Below are 17,370 nucleotides of genomic sequence, written 5' to 3' on the forward strand. Positions count from 1 at the left end.
GGTGGGGAAACTCAGAGCTTTTAGGAGTTACATCATGAAAATAGACATCCCACCATCATCACCCCAACTCAGGCTTGGATATGGTCAAAAGGTTTTGACCATTATCTCACTTAAGAGCCTGATTGGAGTGAAGAAATCTCCCTTTTCTTGGTACCTCATATAGGCTACGAGGCATCCAGCCTATTGTTGTGGAGTTTCTGCAACCAGAAATAAGTGCTTTGCCTCTTTTCTGGATAGCACAGATATTTAGTAGGTAATTCTATTTATTTAATTTTGTATGGTATGCATGTGTATGTGTGGGATGTGTACCTGTGCATTAATACATGTGTATGCCTGTGGAAGCCAGAGATTTACATGAAAAGTCTTCCTTAACCATCCCGCATTTAGTTTACTGAGGCAGTCCCTCTCATGAAACCCAGAACCCACACACTGGCTGGCTCCTGGGATCTCCTGTCTCCAGTGCCTGGTTAACAGGTGGGTCACCATACTGTCCTTTACCACATGTGGGTGATGGGATCTGAACTTTGGGTCTCATGCTTACGTAGTAAGGTACTTTATCTCCTGAGTCATCTCTTTAGCTCCAGAAGTGTTTTTTGTAAAAATAGTTTTGAAATGTATTGAATGCATAAAACCACAAAAAATTACCCATATGGATGCTTACATACAGGAGTACATTATGTAAAGTTTAAATCAAGTTAAACCTACCATCTCCCCAAACATGTAGTATTTCTTTTGGTGAAGAATTCTAACAATTACAACTTTCAATTTTTTTCTCCTTGCCTTCTGAAATGTATAGTATGTTGTTCCCATTGTCAACAAAGACCTCTAGTGTCACCCATACCTTCTTCTGCCTGTCTCACCATCCTCTGGTGCCAGAGGTCCCACTTTCGCCATCCATCTTGCTGACATCGATTTTGAATTTGAACCTCAAGTTTCTTGAATCAGCTAATGTGACTACCCCTAACCTGCCCTCAGGGTATACATCCAGGAGGAAATGTTCTGAGTCCCATATAAACCTAGCATACCATTTAATCCCTAAGTGCCATTCTGTCTGAAGCAGAAGGCAAGGATTCTCTCAATAGAGACCTACCATTTTCCCTAAATAGAGAAAGGAGGGTTAGCAGTTGCAGTTTATGAGATGTAACTATGTGTGCAATTGTACTGGCCACAGGGAGAATTTTAGGACTGGGCTCCATCATTCTTTACATTTGCTGGGCAAGTGGGAACCTCTCCTCTCAGAGCTCCATTCAAGTATTACAATGGGAGAGCGTGTTTGTGTGTGCATGTGTGTATGTGTGCACAAATGCACTGTATGTTTGTATTCATGTACATGTATGTGTGTGCTGGTGCATGTGCACGAGGAGGGCAGTGGCCAAGGCTGTAGCTCAATGATTCAATAAGACTATCTGGCCAGTGAGCTCTAGTAAGTCTCTGGGCTCTGCCTTGCCAGTACTAGGAGCCCAGGCATGTACTGCCCCATCAGGCATTTTACCTGGACTCTGGGGACCAGAACTCAGGCCCTCACACTGAGCCCTTTATCACCGAACCATCTTCCCAGTCTCCAATTGGTTTTGTATGTAGTCTATTGTAAATATGCAAATAATTGCTTTTTAATTTTATTTTTCAAAGCTAGGTTCTTGACTTTGTTGGAGGGAAACTATGGAGTCGAGTACTTTCCTTTTCAGTTCTTTTTGTGGGATCATTTGAAATATCACATCATCAAGTAGGATTATCATGAATGTTAAATGATACAGTTCCCAGCTTTGGCAGAAGGGAGAGCGTTCCATTGTATTTAGCCATTTCAGGAATTTTAGCCTTACAAGAAAATGTAGCTTTTTCTTTCCTAGCTGGATTTTGTTTCACCTAGGAGACAGAAAGCCTTGTGAGCCATCTCAGGAATCACCCTGGCTTCATCCTCTTGCCCAGACTGGCCCCTCCCTCCTCCATTCCTCAGTTCCAACCCCCACCCCCAGCCACAGTTAGCTTGTACTGTGTGCAAGTGCTTATGCAGGTGAGCGGTGCCCTGGTGCCCTCTGGGTCTCAAGCCTTGGTGGGAAGACAGATGGGAATTACGTGCAGTGAGAAATCATGCCAGAGCAGAAGTCCACCTCAGTCAGCAGGGTGCAGGGCCAGAGGAAGGAGTGATTAATTCTGCCAAGAGTTTGCTCTTCTGCTCTGGCGAACCCTCTAGATTCCGAGGAGATATCTGTGTTGTGTTAACAGGCCTATCAGGCACTAGGAAAGAATGGAAGTATGTTTTGTGCCCAAGAAGGGTGTTGGTTGAAGCAAACACTAACCTGCACGAATCCACCAAGACCCTTTCAAATGTTTAAGAGAAAGCTATTGAGTAAAGTTTTTTAAAAGTTTTTAACAAATGCATTTAAATGACAAATCAAAGTTGGTAAACCCAACAGACAGTGTCCTTGAGGGGAGTGATTATGTCACATACTGGGAATGCTGTACAGGAGATGGCATTCCCAGGAGCTATTTCTGCAATACCAGGGGGGTCCATTAACCTTGGCAGAAGTCTCTCATTCCCCCAAATGAGAACCTTTTGAGTTCACTATAGATTATCCTGTAGTGCAGTGTGGGTTTTAAATTTAGCAAAGCTGGAGCCTGCAGAAAACCAAATCAAGAAGATGGGAGAGAGAAGATTTGGGTTTGAGCCAATAAACGTATTCATTTAGGGCAGAGGGTTGGTTTGAGCCTGTCAGGCCTCACATGCCTTTCAGAAGAACGGTTGGCCATTTTCAGTTTTTAGAAAATATTTTCACATATTTATTTTATTGCTATGTGGAATGATTGAAACATGGTGAGCACCAGATCTCCATTCTCCCTCCCCCACCCCCGCCAGAGCTGCCCCATTCCCCTGGTGTTACCCCTCCCCTGATACTGTCCCACCCTTCCCTGGTCATTACCTACCTTCTTCTGGTTCTAGGACTTTCCCCTGCTGCTATTCCCCTCCCCTGCCTGGGACTCACCTCTCCCCCTGGGACTCACCCCGCCCCCATCTTGCCCCCTTTCTCGTTCTGTCCCTCTAGTTCTATTTCCCTTCCCAGTGATGCTCTGAGTGGTCCCACAGTTTGGGTACCTGAACCAGTTCTTCACAGCTGGGATGCTGACCAAGAGAGCAGGGAGGCCTTTGTTGAGTGCCCTATCTACAGTGGTCACCAAAAGGCACCTTATCGAGTGGGTGCTCATGAAAGCCCCTTGTTTTTTGATTGTAGAATGTTTTTCCAGTTAACCGAGTTTATTATCAAGACAATTTCATAGGGTTTTCATTTCCTTGATTGTTAAATAGTTTGTGACATTGGGTTTTTTTTAAATATATAAATAAAAAATGTAAGCTGTCTATTTATCTGTTTACTTCTTTAAAGTACAATAGAAAGACTGTACTTGTCAAAATGCTGAGAACGAAGGAGATTTTGATACAAAATAGAATTTCTAGTTTTTGTTTTTGAGTTTTTATTCACTCAAAAAGACAAAAAGTTATCTCTTTATTTTTTGTTATGTTTTATTTATTTATTATTGAAAATAGATCTTCTTTCATACAGTATATTCTGATTACAGTTTCCCCTCCCCATCTCCCCCAGATTCTCTCCACCTCCCCACCCTCCCAAATCCACCCCCATTTTTTTCTCTTTAGAAAACAAATAGGCATCTAAATAATAGTAATAACAGTAGGCATTTTAGTCAGTGTGTTAGTGACACCTCAGTTACTTCTGGTCTGTCAGAGAGATACTGCATGCCCCATTTATTCTTGTGCAGTCACTATTTTCTCAGGACATAAAGTTTGTAAGAAAGAAATTATGTGGACTAAAAGAATTTAGGACTTTTAGGGGAAATCTCAAGCTAACTTGTCGAGCTTCCTTCCAGAGAGGTTAACAAGCCCAGATTTCTAATGATTGGCTCCGGAGTGCAGGTCCCCTGATTCTGAACGTGGTGTTCTTTGAGGGACTGTTAAGCCAAATACCTCCAAGGTCTCCTCTCTGAAGCCCTCACATTTGTGAGTACTTACTGCAGACTCAACGGGATAATGAAGTGCTCTGGTGGAAGATCCCTCAGAGGTTAACTTTACGTGGAATGTTACGGGCCTTGTACTCTAAGGTGCAGCCAATAACAAGAGAAAAAGCGAGCTGGCTCTCTGCCTTCCATGCAAAGGTTATTTTTCTTATTACAACAAAACTAATTAGTGGGTTTTATAATGTAAGAAACTGTTGCTGTTAGTAAAGTTTCCTCAGCGCCAGGAAGCAGATGGCGGCGGTGAACAGTGTTTTCTTTTGCCAGGGTTTGTATATGCTTCGAAACCTGCAAGAGATTTTGCCTTTCTGGATTCATATTTCTGATCTTTCTTATTTTAAAACAGAAATAGAAACTTATATTTAAACGTGCTTCCATCATGTGGTCTGTTTGACATATCGTGGTTGCTTGAAAATGTTGAATAACATTTGATGTTCCTCATGAATTTCTCTTCACCAGTGTTTTCTGCTTCTTCTCCTTGGGGAAGGCAAGACTCTGCCCTCAGAGCACCACAACAGGGACTTAGAGTTGGTTGGGAAAAGCAGCCCATGAGATCTTTTTGTTTTGTTCCCAATTTCTACATAAATCCCAACTTTTCTCAGAGAGGTTTCTTAGAGCCTGCCTATCTTCATTGTGACATCAGTGTGAATAATTTACTCTGCTATCTGCTAGTGAGACATGAGTCTCTGTTAACTTAAGTGTCTTTCTGGTCATTGTTTAAACTGTGTGAGACAGCTGAAGCACATCACTACAATATCAACACAGCAGTGGCGTTAATAACAGGACGTGGGCTGATTTTAAGAGCAGTTGCAAACACACATGCTTAGGATGGTGTGGTGTGAAGTTGTTCTGTGTGATGGAGAATTAGCACTTTTGACTAAGACTATCAAACCATCAAATAAATAAGAAAGAGGAATCATTAAATGTATAGAACTACAATATAAAAACCAATCCGATTTTTTAAAAATTATTTGAGCAAAAGTAAGAAAAATATACTGTCCGCAAAGTACTGTTTTAGCTCATTTCTGATACTATAGCAAAACACCAGAGGCTAGATAACTTATAAGAAGAGAGGTTTATTTTGACTTTGGAGGATGAAAATCTAAGCAGCATGCCCCCAGCTGGCAAGGATTTCTGGCTTCATTACCTCATGATATCATAGCATGACATCATAGCAGGTTTTTGGACAAGACGGAGATACCAGATAGCAAGACAGAAAGACTAGGAAGAGATCAGACATATCCATGGTCTCACAAGGTCAACTTCCCACTAGGTCTCACCTTTTCAGAGGTGCTGCAATGGAGAGTGAGCTTCCAACAGACACCAGAATTCTTTGGGGACAAGCCATGTGGGAATCAGAGCCGCTGTGAACATGTGAAGCCTGTGGGGTAATGGGTTGCTTTGAAAGGTGATGACTTTCAATCCAAGGGAAGAAAAACTGCCATGTCTTCCGTGACCCCCATGATAGACTATGGAATTACAGTTTCTTCACTTCACCCTTCCTAACCTAGTCACTCACAGATGTGATGAGACACTGGGTCACCTTCCTTCCGGGATAAGTACATTTTAATCTCTAGCTTTTCCTGCATCCACTGCAGTTGGCTTTCTGTCCCACTTTAAACCTGTTGTCTTGTTTCTGCCACCTGGTCTACGGTGCCACTGCTTTGTTCTTCTTTTTAAAAAATTATAATAGGATTTTGTGGGGTTTTTTCTAATCCCCAAAATAATGCAAGACAGAATTGGACAAGGCTGTGTCAAACACTATTGCTTCAATGTCCTGGGTGCTGATGCTGCCAGAGTGAAGAATAACCATCTGACTCTTCATGAAAAGGCACCTGCTGTATAAGCCCATTGACCTGAGTGAGTTCAAGACCATGAGCAGGAGGAAGGAAGGAGCCAGTTTCAGAAGATTGTGCTTAAATCTTTATAAAGCATTGCATGGACACAGAGACCATCCCCAACAACAACAACAAATAATAATAATAATAATAATAATAATAATAATAATAATAATATAAGGAGAGAGAATAAAGGAAGAAAAAGGATTGCTCTTCCAGGGGGATAGAAGAGATAACTCAGCCCAAGTATGAGGACTGGAGTTTAGATCTCTCGAGCCTTGTATCTGCCTGGCAGGGTGGATGCCTGGATGCCTGACCTCAGTCCTTGGCATCCCAGAGTAAGCTTACTAGTTAGACTAGTTAAATATGTGACACTCTGCATCAGTACATAAGGTGGACGCGATGGAGGATGAAACTCATGTCAACCCCTGGCCTCTACACAAATGTACACATGATTGAAGGCTGACAGTCTAAACACCATGACCCCAGCTGGCAAGGGTCTTCTTGGCTGCATCACATTGCACATACAGATACACACACACACACACACACACACACGCATAACATACTCGCACATGCATGTTACATTTTTTTTAATTAAGAATCGCTCTCAGAACCTGGTAGGGGAGAAGGGGGTCCCGTGGAAGTGGGCTGTGATTGGCAGGTAGATCAGCCCACCAGTGTTTCAAACACCAAGGATGCAGCAGCTTCTCCTTACGTTTGTTTTTGCTTTGCCTTTTTTTTTTTTCACATTCACTCTTATGAGGAAAATATATGAAAAACAAGAGTCAAGAGATTGGTGATTTTTGTTGAATATAAAATAAACAGATAAGCCCTTTCTGGTTTGTAGAAATTGCTACCTCCCCCTTCTACCACTGGCAAATGTTAGAAAATCTTTGAACTTAAAGAAACTCCATGAGGGGCTGATAGAAGTGGCCACTTAAAGCACCAGCCGCTGCCTTCTACAGCGCAAGCTGAATGTGAGGGTCTGACTGGCCCTGGCCACTTTGGGACTAGGAGGGTTTCCAATGCCTTGCACTTGTGATAAGAACTAATTGACTCAACCACCCACAGAAAAGGAGCTTTTGCTCTGAGAATGCCTGAGGGATGCATGCTGACTTTTGAAGGATGAACCAGAATGTATATTATTTGATGCCATATGCAAATAATTAAGAAGAGACCTCCTAGTAAACATGATTTCTCAGTAAAATAAGTCTAGGCAGTAATAATTTTAAAAGCATGCACCCTGAAAGACTTCACATGGCTAATCCCTCACGAATTCTTACTGTTGTTTGGAAGACAACTTAAATTCAGAATTTTACTGAGCAAACTGCCTTTCCATCCCAGTTACTGAGAGGAGAATGGTTTTCCTCTTAGCCAGCGTGAGAGAGGAGAAACATGGAGACTGTGTCCTATGAAAAACCAGCAGGACCAGAGACTGAGGTCAGGTGACAGTGAAGGCTGGGTGCATGACCGTGTGACTTCTGGTGGCACTTGGAAGACGGTTCAGAATTTCAGAACTAGGTGAGCATGTGAGTCTTATGGTCCAGGTTTGGTCTCCCTTGTTATTACAGTTTCCTACACTGCATTAACTCACACAATTCTGAAGTTTTATAATCTGGGGCAGCTTTGGTGCTATATTAAAATTCAGTGGGAGAACTACTGGCTAATCTTCTTAGGATGTTCAGCTGCTCCATGCTAGAAGGATACACAGAGATTGATGTCTTCCAAGTGTGGTTCAAACATCCAAAGCACTGAGATTAGCACCATGTGAAGAAACTTTAAAATATTGTACTGCAATTAATTTTAAATAACTTAGCACTGCATATGTCAAGGGTGGGGGGAAGCCATAATAGACTCCAAATGGAACTCCCCAAAGTAGAATGAATTGCCCAAATCATTTACATCATTTATCATAAGGACATAGAAGCCCAAAATATGACTGTTTTCATTTGAAGATGAGTGAACTTTGAGAGACTTCTATTCCACCTGTGGTGATACAGAGGCGTTCGATGGAGGGACATCCATATATTGTACATTTTTATTATAGGCCCCAACGTCAAGGAGAAAACTTTCTGTTAATGTAGAAATGGAGATCATGTTGTTTTGCAGATATGTGTTAAAGAAATTCTGAAATATTTTTTAAAAGAGTTAGTGATATAGTTCAGTGGTACAGTGATGGTCTGCCTTGCATAAGGCCCTCCATTCCATTTCTTACACAGTTTAAAAAGCTACTATTGTCAGGGTAGAAAGATGGCTCAGCAGTTGTGAGCACATGCCGCTATTGCAAAGCAGCTGGGTTCAGTTCCCAGCACCCACATGGTGGCTAACAAGGGATCCAACAACCTCTTCTGACCTCCACAGGCACCAGGCATGAAAGTGCTACATAGACACACATATATGCAAGACCCTTATACCAATAAAATGAATGAATCAAATTTTCCCTTTTAAAAAAGCAGTGTTGTCTTAAAGTCTAAGCTACAACTCTACTAAGTTATTTAGTAGCTTTCAAAGCATAATAATTTTTATCTGGATGACATAATGGGTCAAGATATAAGGAGAAAGCTTTCATTGTTTGTATGCTTGTGTGGTGAAGGGTTAGCCAAATGACTGAAGATAAAAACTCTTGCAACTCTTGGGCCATTTGTGGTCATTGATAAGGTAGAGAAGAGAAGAGATGGTCTTTGACTTTCAAGGAGAACTGCACTTGTGTTATTGCTAGTTGTGCTTAACGACGATCAACAGTGAGTAAGTACCTTGGAATCCCTTCTGTGCCTTGACTGCGGCCAAACCAACAAAGCAGTTACTAGGAATCTGCTTCAGGTACTGAACCTGAGAGCTGGAAAACCTTCAGAGGCCAGAGGACTTCCCTTGCTTTTAGCTTTTCCAGCTTGGAAAGGTGAGAGTTTACATGTCTAAGAGGGAAAAATGGTTGAGTTAGGACCATAAAGTAGGCCTCTGAGTCCTAGAAGGTCTGCCCTTACCACACAAAACATCCGCATTGCCGTAACCCAGTCCTCCCAGTACCAGACCATCTACCCAAAGCAACCATGGCATCCTCCAGGATAGGACCAGTTGTATTCCGTAGCCCAGAACACTATATGTTTTTGTCTTCTAATTTCATTTCTCTCTCAGTGGTACCGTAGTCCCTGTGTGTTCACGCACTGTAGTATCTGCTGCAGAAAAGAAAGAACATAGAAATAGGCAGAGTTGATACCATTTGAAAAGTGGCTCCACACAGTGAACACTTAGAGATTGGTCACTCCCATAACCAGCAAGGCACGTTATGTCACAGACAAACCTCCATAGTCGTGAGAGTCACCTGTTAGGAGGAAGGAAAGGGGGCGAAGGCCTTCCCAACCCCACACAGCCACAAGAGAAACCAGGAAGGGCTGGAATCCATATTTCCTTGTACAAAACTCTCTGCCAAAACTGCCATTTCTATGAAAGAGAAATGAATGAACCAATCAATCAGATCGATGAATACTCTCCATTTTCTACCACCCATGAAATTGTTGTTGTTAGACACAGTCTGGTTTTTTTTAAACATTATTTTAATAGTTTACACCATTTGCATCAATGCCAATTTTGCGGTGAACACCCAGCTTTTCACCTGTGTTAACTTTGCCTAACACTCTCTTTGTTTTATTAGAAATGGTCACCTCAGTCAGCCCTTGCTACTAACAGTCAGGATCCAGACCCCTGTAACTAAGGTTACCAAGGTACATTTAGTTGCACTGAGGCCACTGTCAGTAAGGAAGTACACACAGCTGTGACAGTGTGCAGTCGATTCTTTTCCTTAAGCAGCAGGAGATGGGATCCCATTGGGAGATGTTACAGAATCCCCTGCACTGTTATTGCCCTGACTGACTCAGCTCATTTGCGGGTCAGTGCCTTACCTGTCCTCATTGTCTGCCCCACAGTATAGAAAGTGGAAGCTGCATAGTAGGTGCTGAATTCATGAATGGGTGGATTGAGTGACCAGGCCCAAAGACAAAAGACACGGGGCCAGTGTCATTTCAGGAAAAATGGTACACTCACATTCCTCCTTCAGCTGAGAGCAGTGGCGTGAACATGGCTACTCTGAAGAATCTTTGGCTTGCCCATCTCCCTGGTCCCATCTCTCAGCAGTATGGGAACTCCTGCATCTAGGGAGATGGAACCTTCGTGCTTACCCTGTCTGCATAACCAGCCGCTCTCTCATTAAGTGCCTATGCTTTTCAGACAAACTGTTGCTCCTCCCTTCTCCCTCACAGCTTGTCATAGACTTATTTTCTGATCTGGATGTGTCAGGGCCACAGTGACTTGAGATTAGTTGTCTCATCCCTGCCCGCCATGCTTTCTGCTTGACTGAATTCATTACTCCTTAGCTCTCCTTTCCCCATTCTTCCTTGATAGGAGAGAAAAATGCCACAGTCACCCTCCATCCTTGGTCTCCCCAAATTCCTAGGGATCCCCACCCTGGGGGCAGGACCCTCCTCTTCAAACCTTAACTGGACTTTTAGACAGTTGTCATTATCTTTGTCTAAAGGTCATAGCTAAATTGAATAAGAGGAAAGCTGTGTTTTCCAGCCGATGCACAAAGGCAGTATTGACTTCCCTAATCCAGTTTGCTGAGGGGTGAGAGAATTAAATTAGATATCTAAGCACAGAAATTGAGAGCCTTTGAAAACAAAGATAAGGAGACAAGACTGTATTTTCCCTCTTCCTGGGAGCTCTGTGCTCAAGATTTTGCAGGTGTGCCATCTGATCCATGGCTCGCATCGATCAAAACTGTGCCAATGCATATTTAATCAGCGAGGGGACCTGGGTGCATTATAGCCATCATCCCTATATTGAATGGACTGTCAGACTTTTCTGTATGCTCCACCCCTACTCTCCACCCCCACTCGCCTCTCCCCCTGCCCCTCCCCTCCCTTGTTTGGGAAGCCTGTGCATTTTCTGAGCGGCTAAAAAGTTTCTTTGTTTTTAGCTGCTGATGCATACATTGCCACTGACGGGAATACAAACAAGTGGAGCCCTGACGTGTTTATTTTGTCTACCAGGACAAGCTAGCTACACCAGGCCGGTCCCTGCACAAAGGGTTCCAAAGCTTGAAAACCAGAGGGGAAAAAAAGAAAAAGCAAAGGAAAATACTGTTTACCTCTTCCTCTGTCGTTGTCCTAAAGAATAGCTGGTCATGTTAGAAGTAGAAGGAAAAGGATTCCATTACAAGTCACAGAAGTGTAGAAGAGATATTTATCTGCAATTATTTTGTTCAACAGCTCCCTGGGTTTGATATTTAGACTCAGGACTACAACACATCTTTCCTCAGTTCTCTTAGGAGTTCCGGTTCACCTTCATGTCAGAAATCTGGTTCACCTTCAAGGGAATCCATTGAAAGTTTCTGCTTTTGTTTTTTCTTAAAAGATGGACAAATAGTTACAGCTGTTTTTTTTTTATTATTATTATTGTTGTTTTGTTCTGTTGTGTTTAAGTTTACCAGGGTTTGTGGTGGTCTCTGTTGGTGGGCCTTCTTAAAGTGCAGAGATCTAGGGGGTTTGCCATTGATATCCCAAGGGATGATGGGCACCATTGGCCTTCACACAGCCTGAGCCTCCCTCTGACAGAAGTAACACCAGGTCTCCTCAGAAGAAGAGGCATAGGCAGCTGTGAGAGCTTGAGCTGATGCAGCTCAGCAGCATAGACTAGCGAAGAGGACTTGACTTTTGAGGTAGCTTCTTGCTGGTGAGGTAATGAAGATTTCTATCCCTTGGATCAGTTTGTACCTTCCCCTTAGCACCCTCCCCCCAGGCTCATGGGAAATCGTTTGCATACATTTTGTATCAAAGACTTCTACAGATACTACAGAGACAACTTCCAGGCTCGGACAAAGCATTGCCTGATAAACACATTTTACACACAAGTGTCTGGAATAAAAAACAGCAAGATGAGGCAGACACTTCCATCACTGAAGATACACCCCTCCCCCAAGGTGGGAATTAGAACACTTTCTGCAGAACCGTGCTTTCATACTGTTACACCAGAACCATGTCACATGTAGGTTGGAGTTAACGTTTTAAAGTGAAAAACTTGCCTGATGAGAAGACCTAGGTGGCAGAAACGCGCTGTTACTTGTGATCGATAAACTTCAAAGTGGGGAGTTTGTTATAATCTTTGCAACAGTCCCGTTAGGTTAAATGATTAGTAGCGTTCCCATTTTATAGATGAAGAAACTGAGATACAGGAAGTTAAGTTAGATCACTGAGTTTGTTTTTAAGATGCTGCTCTTAAAAAAAAAAATCATTTAATAGTCTCTTCAACATGAAATACAAGTAGAAGAACTTTGTGTTGCTCCTAAACTTGACCAGCACACCCTCAGCAGAGGGTGCCCTAGTCCTTACGTGAATCAGAAATGGTTTGTATGAATAAGAACACAGAAGAGGTTAACTCTGTTGTGCATCCCTCTCCATGGATGAGTTACTGTTATGACATGGATATATATGGGAACGCTTCAGCATATAGATGCTGGTTTCCCTCATCTCCAAGTATATAGACAACTCTAAGAATCTATTAGTTACAGGGGGGCTTACATTCTGACACGTGATAGTTTTACAGTGACACTTTTTACGTAGGCCCTTGTTTCCCTGGGAGTGGATAGGCAGCCGGGTTGATCAGTAATAGGAGTTCTGAATTAAATCACAAGTTATCATTACGTGCCCTATGCTCCTCTCATAGGAAAAATGAAATTCAAATGGTTATATAGGCATTCTAGTGTTTTTCAGTAATAGACTCTTGTCAAAGAAAATGTGAGAAATTATTTCTACCTTTTCCCATCACTGACTTCACTTACATCACAGGAAAAGATCCTTGAAACCCACTTGTTAGGAAGATTGACACTTTAGTGAGTGAGTCGTGTTATTACTCCTAGAGTGAATGAATTCATGGGTTTTAAAGCTAAGGAGTGACTCACCCCAACTGTCATCTCACAATACTTATTCCATTTAACTTTTTTCTCAACATGTTAAAACTGCATCATTCCACAGCCTCCTCGTGCACATAGAAGCTAACACATTGAGAGTGGGTGAAGAGACAGTTGACTCGCTCCTCACCCTAAACACTCACATCATCGTACACAATCCTGGCTAAACAGATGGGCTTCCAATACCAGCACTGATGCCAAAAGTCTAATTCCTGCAAAGTTAATATTTCACAAATTTCTTATTCAGAAAACTATTATAAAAAGAAAAAGTTTTGAGGAAGAAAAATAACCCCGATTACATAGCAGTCTTATGTAGTCCTTGAAAATGCCAGGCACGGGTGTGGTTCGAATGGATCTCCAGAGCAGCTGGCAGCCCCGGGGTGGTCTGGTGGACCTCTTCCAAGTAGTTGCTGCACAAACATAGCCTTCGCTCTCCTTCGAATACAACATGTGCAAACTAGCCAGGTCCCTCTGCAGCTGGCTCTTCCCCCACTTTACCTCCCCATCATGTAATTCCTTCAGACAGCACACAAACACATAGTTCTCACACACTAGGACTGATTGTAGAGATCAAATTTTGTATCTTAATGTAAAGATAATACTTTCTGTTCAAAGAACCATGAAGCGTTTCCATTCTAATACTTAAGAAAATGTACAGGGCCTGGTTTACCCCACCACATATCTGTTCTGAGAACTAGGTCATTGCACGTTAACTTCTCCTCGTTAAGTGAGTGACAGGTGTGAGCATTAGTTGACCTGAAATATTGGTTTGGTTATTTGTTATAAAATTCTGTCTATTATCTAGAGGTGTTAGTAATATTTCTGTAGTTCAGACTTATTGATATATTACAAACCTTATCTTTCACCTGATCAGGATAGATAGGCTTCTGTTCACCTGATTATATGGCACTCCGCCTTGCTTACCTCTTAAGCCCTCTCTGCATGAGACCCATACAGTGGTGCACATTCTCACATAAACATTCATATTCCTTATTATTACGGTCGTTAAGATCTTGATCCCATAGAAAAACATAGGCAGTATTTCTAAATGTAGTGTCCCAACAATAATTTCTTTTTCTAACAGCAACTGTGAGAAAAGTAAGCAAAATGTGACTGACATAACCACTTCGTGTTCTAGAGAGCCTTACTGTAAATATGTCATGACACTAGAGCCAAGCACAGTAATTCTTAACCTTGTACTATCCATCAGAGAGATATTTTGTCCTATCCTATGTGGATACAGAAGATGAATTATTTAACCTACCTCTATGACGAAGTACTCAACTTCTCAAGCCATAGACACAGAGACTTAACTACGGTTTTAAAGTTGTTATTGGCTACAGTTGCTGAAAGCTATTGTTGATGATAGTCAGAGCAAACACCCAGCTCCTTCCTTCCTTTCACCCTCTCCCAGTTCTTCACTTATTTTCAGGACAGTATCCATTCTGATCTTTGAATCTGGTTCATTTAGGTAACTGAGAACTCTGACTCTTTTGAACAAAAATTTCACTTTGTTTAACTGGACTGGCGCTGTCTGTGTTTGTGTGTGTGTGTGTGTGTGTGTGTGTGTGTATGCCTTCGAGTTTCTTCTTAATCTTTCAGTTTGGAAGATTAAAAACCAGACACTGAATTCTAGCAAGGGCTTTGCAGGCTCAACTTTAGCCAAACCTTTATGTATGTTGGTAGGCTGAAACTTAGCCTGAAGTGTTCCTCTGGGGGTCAAAATGTGTGCTTTCATGGTCCATAGACTTGTGTTGATATTGCACTGGCTAAATGGGAATTCTGTTGCTACATTTAGGGAGGGGAGGTGGGGACACTGCCATGTGCCTGCTCTGCTTTACCCCATTCTTGGCAGCAGTCTTAAGACCTGCAAGGCATTAGTCAGCCATTGGAGAGCACATGACTTCTCTTTCCTTTGTACCTCTGAGTATGGGAAATGTTCCTGCCATTGGGCATTGTATCCTGTAAACAGTTCTTAGGTCTTCTGAGTGCTGAACAGTGCTCTGTGCTCACAGGTGGTACTTGCTACAACCTCTTTACATCATGCAGAGTTTCCAGATAACCCCACGTCAGAGGGGTACGTCTCGCTTTCCTTACCAGCCCCCAACAAGGGGCTTACACAGCAGAGATGGTGGCCTTTCCATCCTTTGTTTTCTGAATCCCACTCCTCTTTCTCTGTGACTGTACACTTTTCAGAGGCTCGCTGTTACTGGCAGTTGCCTATCATTAAGAAGCTGAAAGAGAATTGAGAGTTTAAATCTTGAGCAGTTACTGAGCTCTGCGGCTGGGCCAGGCAGAGGAAAGAACCCCCCTCAGGAGTCTGAAATCACCATCACCCAGCCTCCGTCAGCTGCATCAGGAGAGATGTGTGTACAATGAAAGATGGATCAGACGGAAAGGGATTAGTTCTAGGTCAAGGACAGGAAGATTGGCAATATGCCATCTTTTCATGAAGCTTAATTAATATAAAATATAGAAAAGTGACACCTATGGTTTTCCCTCATCACTTTTACCACATTAGCATGTTTTTTGTCATTTTCTTTCTGCCAAAAATGTACTCTTTGAAAGGGAACAGGGTTAAGATTTCAGGGATTGAATGTGTGTATAAACAACAAACTCAGGTTCTCTTCATCTTGTCCGAGTCAAAGGCACAGATACCAATATGTCGGCATTAGGATTTATTATTATTATTATTATTATTATTATTATTATTATTATTATTATTATTCTTTCTCTGGTGATTATATTGAGAGTGGACTATCTTTATCTGAGTACTGCAGCAATATAGTTGTAGATGCCATAAAAATGCGTAGATAAATGGCTACCAGTTCACTTAAGAGGTCTTCACCCAGCTTTTTATGCAAACCCTGTCTATTTTAGTTTTAAATGTATGCTCATACATTTTTTAGGAACCCAAAGAAATATCACTTTTCAAGGTTAGATTGATGTTTGAGATCCATTGAACAAACAAACAAAAAATCCCTATTTATAGAGAAAAACAGATAACCCTAATGTACTTTGTACACCATCGTTTAGATACGCTTTAAGTAATGTTCTTATCCTTGTAAAATACAGCTTTTAACCAGAGAGCTGTTGAAGAAAGCCACTAGTCTGCTATACAGGGATTGAGAACTTCCTGTATGAAAGGGCCATCCTATTTTATGTAAGTGAGTTTGTTTTTTGTTTGTTTGTTTGGGGGTGTGTGTAATTATTTCAAGTGGCCAGAAATCAAACAATAATTGTCCAAAACAGAAATACACGAAGTCTTCTGCCAGGTCCCTAAAAAGTAGAAAAAGGAGAAGAGTAAAGTATTCGTTTTGATAGTGTTTTGACAGAAGTGCTTAGGAGGGCTTCCTTTTGTATCAGTTGTGTGTGGATAGAAATTAATTTGTAATTCTGGTCATCTGGTTGGCTCCGTACTTAACAGCATCTGTGACCTTTTCCATTCGAGCAAGGGGCTGTGTCTCCTCCTCGTGGAACAGCACCAGGACCAGGACGGATAGAGAATAATTATCAAAAGATTTAGGGCACTCGGGTTTCATGTAGAGCCTTGGCTTTGCTTGAGCTTTCCTGGGATAGAATATTTGAGCTAGACGGCCTGGGGTGGTAACATTCTCCGGGTTTTGAATAAAACAGAGAATTCATGCTCCGCTCGTTCCCTGCTTGGCTAGATGCCTCTTCTTAGTGTTTGTGTCTCAGTGTTCCATGGATGCTCATGCCCGGACCCTTGTAGACCAAGCCCGAGCCTTTCCATCCCATTCAGCTCCTGGACACTCTTCTGTGGCTTGAAATTTTAAACTAGCTTTGAAAATGCCTCCTTCAGCTCTTACTGCTCGTATTTTCTGTTTCTCTAGAGGTAGGGCAATGAAATGAATATCTTACACAAAAAAAGTGAAACGAAAAGAGATGTTTGCTTCCAGGTTTTATAAAAACGTTTTGGGTTCATTATCCCTATTTTCATTAATATTGATGAATAAATATTTAATCCCATTGTCTCTTGTGTACCTCAATTAATTGACAGAAAAGATACTTTCCACTGATTTATGGAGAAGCACTCCTTATAAAGATGTCACACCTATAGGAATAATTTGAGCTAAGGTATCAGAACATTTGTTTGTATGGTTTTAAGCCAAATGTTATGTCTGGCAAAAATTCATCTGTTTTCCAGGGTGATCAAAAGGAATCTCTTTAACATAGATTTAGATATTTTCCTTAAATTTTATGTAATGAAAGGTTTAAGATTTGTCTAGAATAAAAATAATGACAGTACGACTCTCTGAAAACAGACTGAAATAGTTTTGAAATGTTTAACTTGTAATTTTTTGTGAAAAAAATAGGATCTTAGAAAAAGAAGGAATTAGCTATATTTTATTTAGTTGGTCTATTATAATACTAGTTTCTGTCGTTAGAATTTAAAATATGATTTCACTATAAGTTTAGCTGCATCTCCAAGGTTTAGGCACAGGCTTGGTGTTTGTCTTTGCAGTTCATTCTGAAAGGGCTCCTCTACAGGCTTTTGATACGTTAAGACTTCTGGTTTTGTTTATTGTA

The 17,370-nt window shown here is 41.6% G+C and overlaps 1 protein-coding gene and 1 long non-coding RNA gene across 10 annotated transcripts in view; both read left to right on the forward strand.

The window, feature by feature from the left end:
- Positions 1–17,370, forward strand: part of Nfia (nuclear factor I/A) — a 540,811-nt gene that overhangs the window by 359,596 nt on the left and 163,845 nt on the right. The gene's annotated exons all lie outside the window — the stretch shown is intronic.
- On the forward strand, positions 179–10,958 carry Gm40208. Its single transcript, XR_867944.3, has 2 exons — positions 179–253; positions 388–10,958. It is a non-coding gene; the product is annotated as a predicted gene, 40208 (long non-coding RNA).

The sequence above is a fragment of the Mus musculus genome, chromosome 4, assembly GCF_000001635.26.
Source record: "Mus musculus strain C57BL/6J chromosome 4, GRCm38.p6 C57BL/6J".
Classification (NCBI taxonomy): Eukaryota; Metazoa; Chordata; class Mammalia; order Rodentia; family Muridae; genus Mus; species Mus musculus.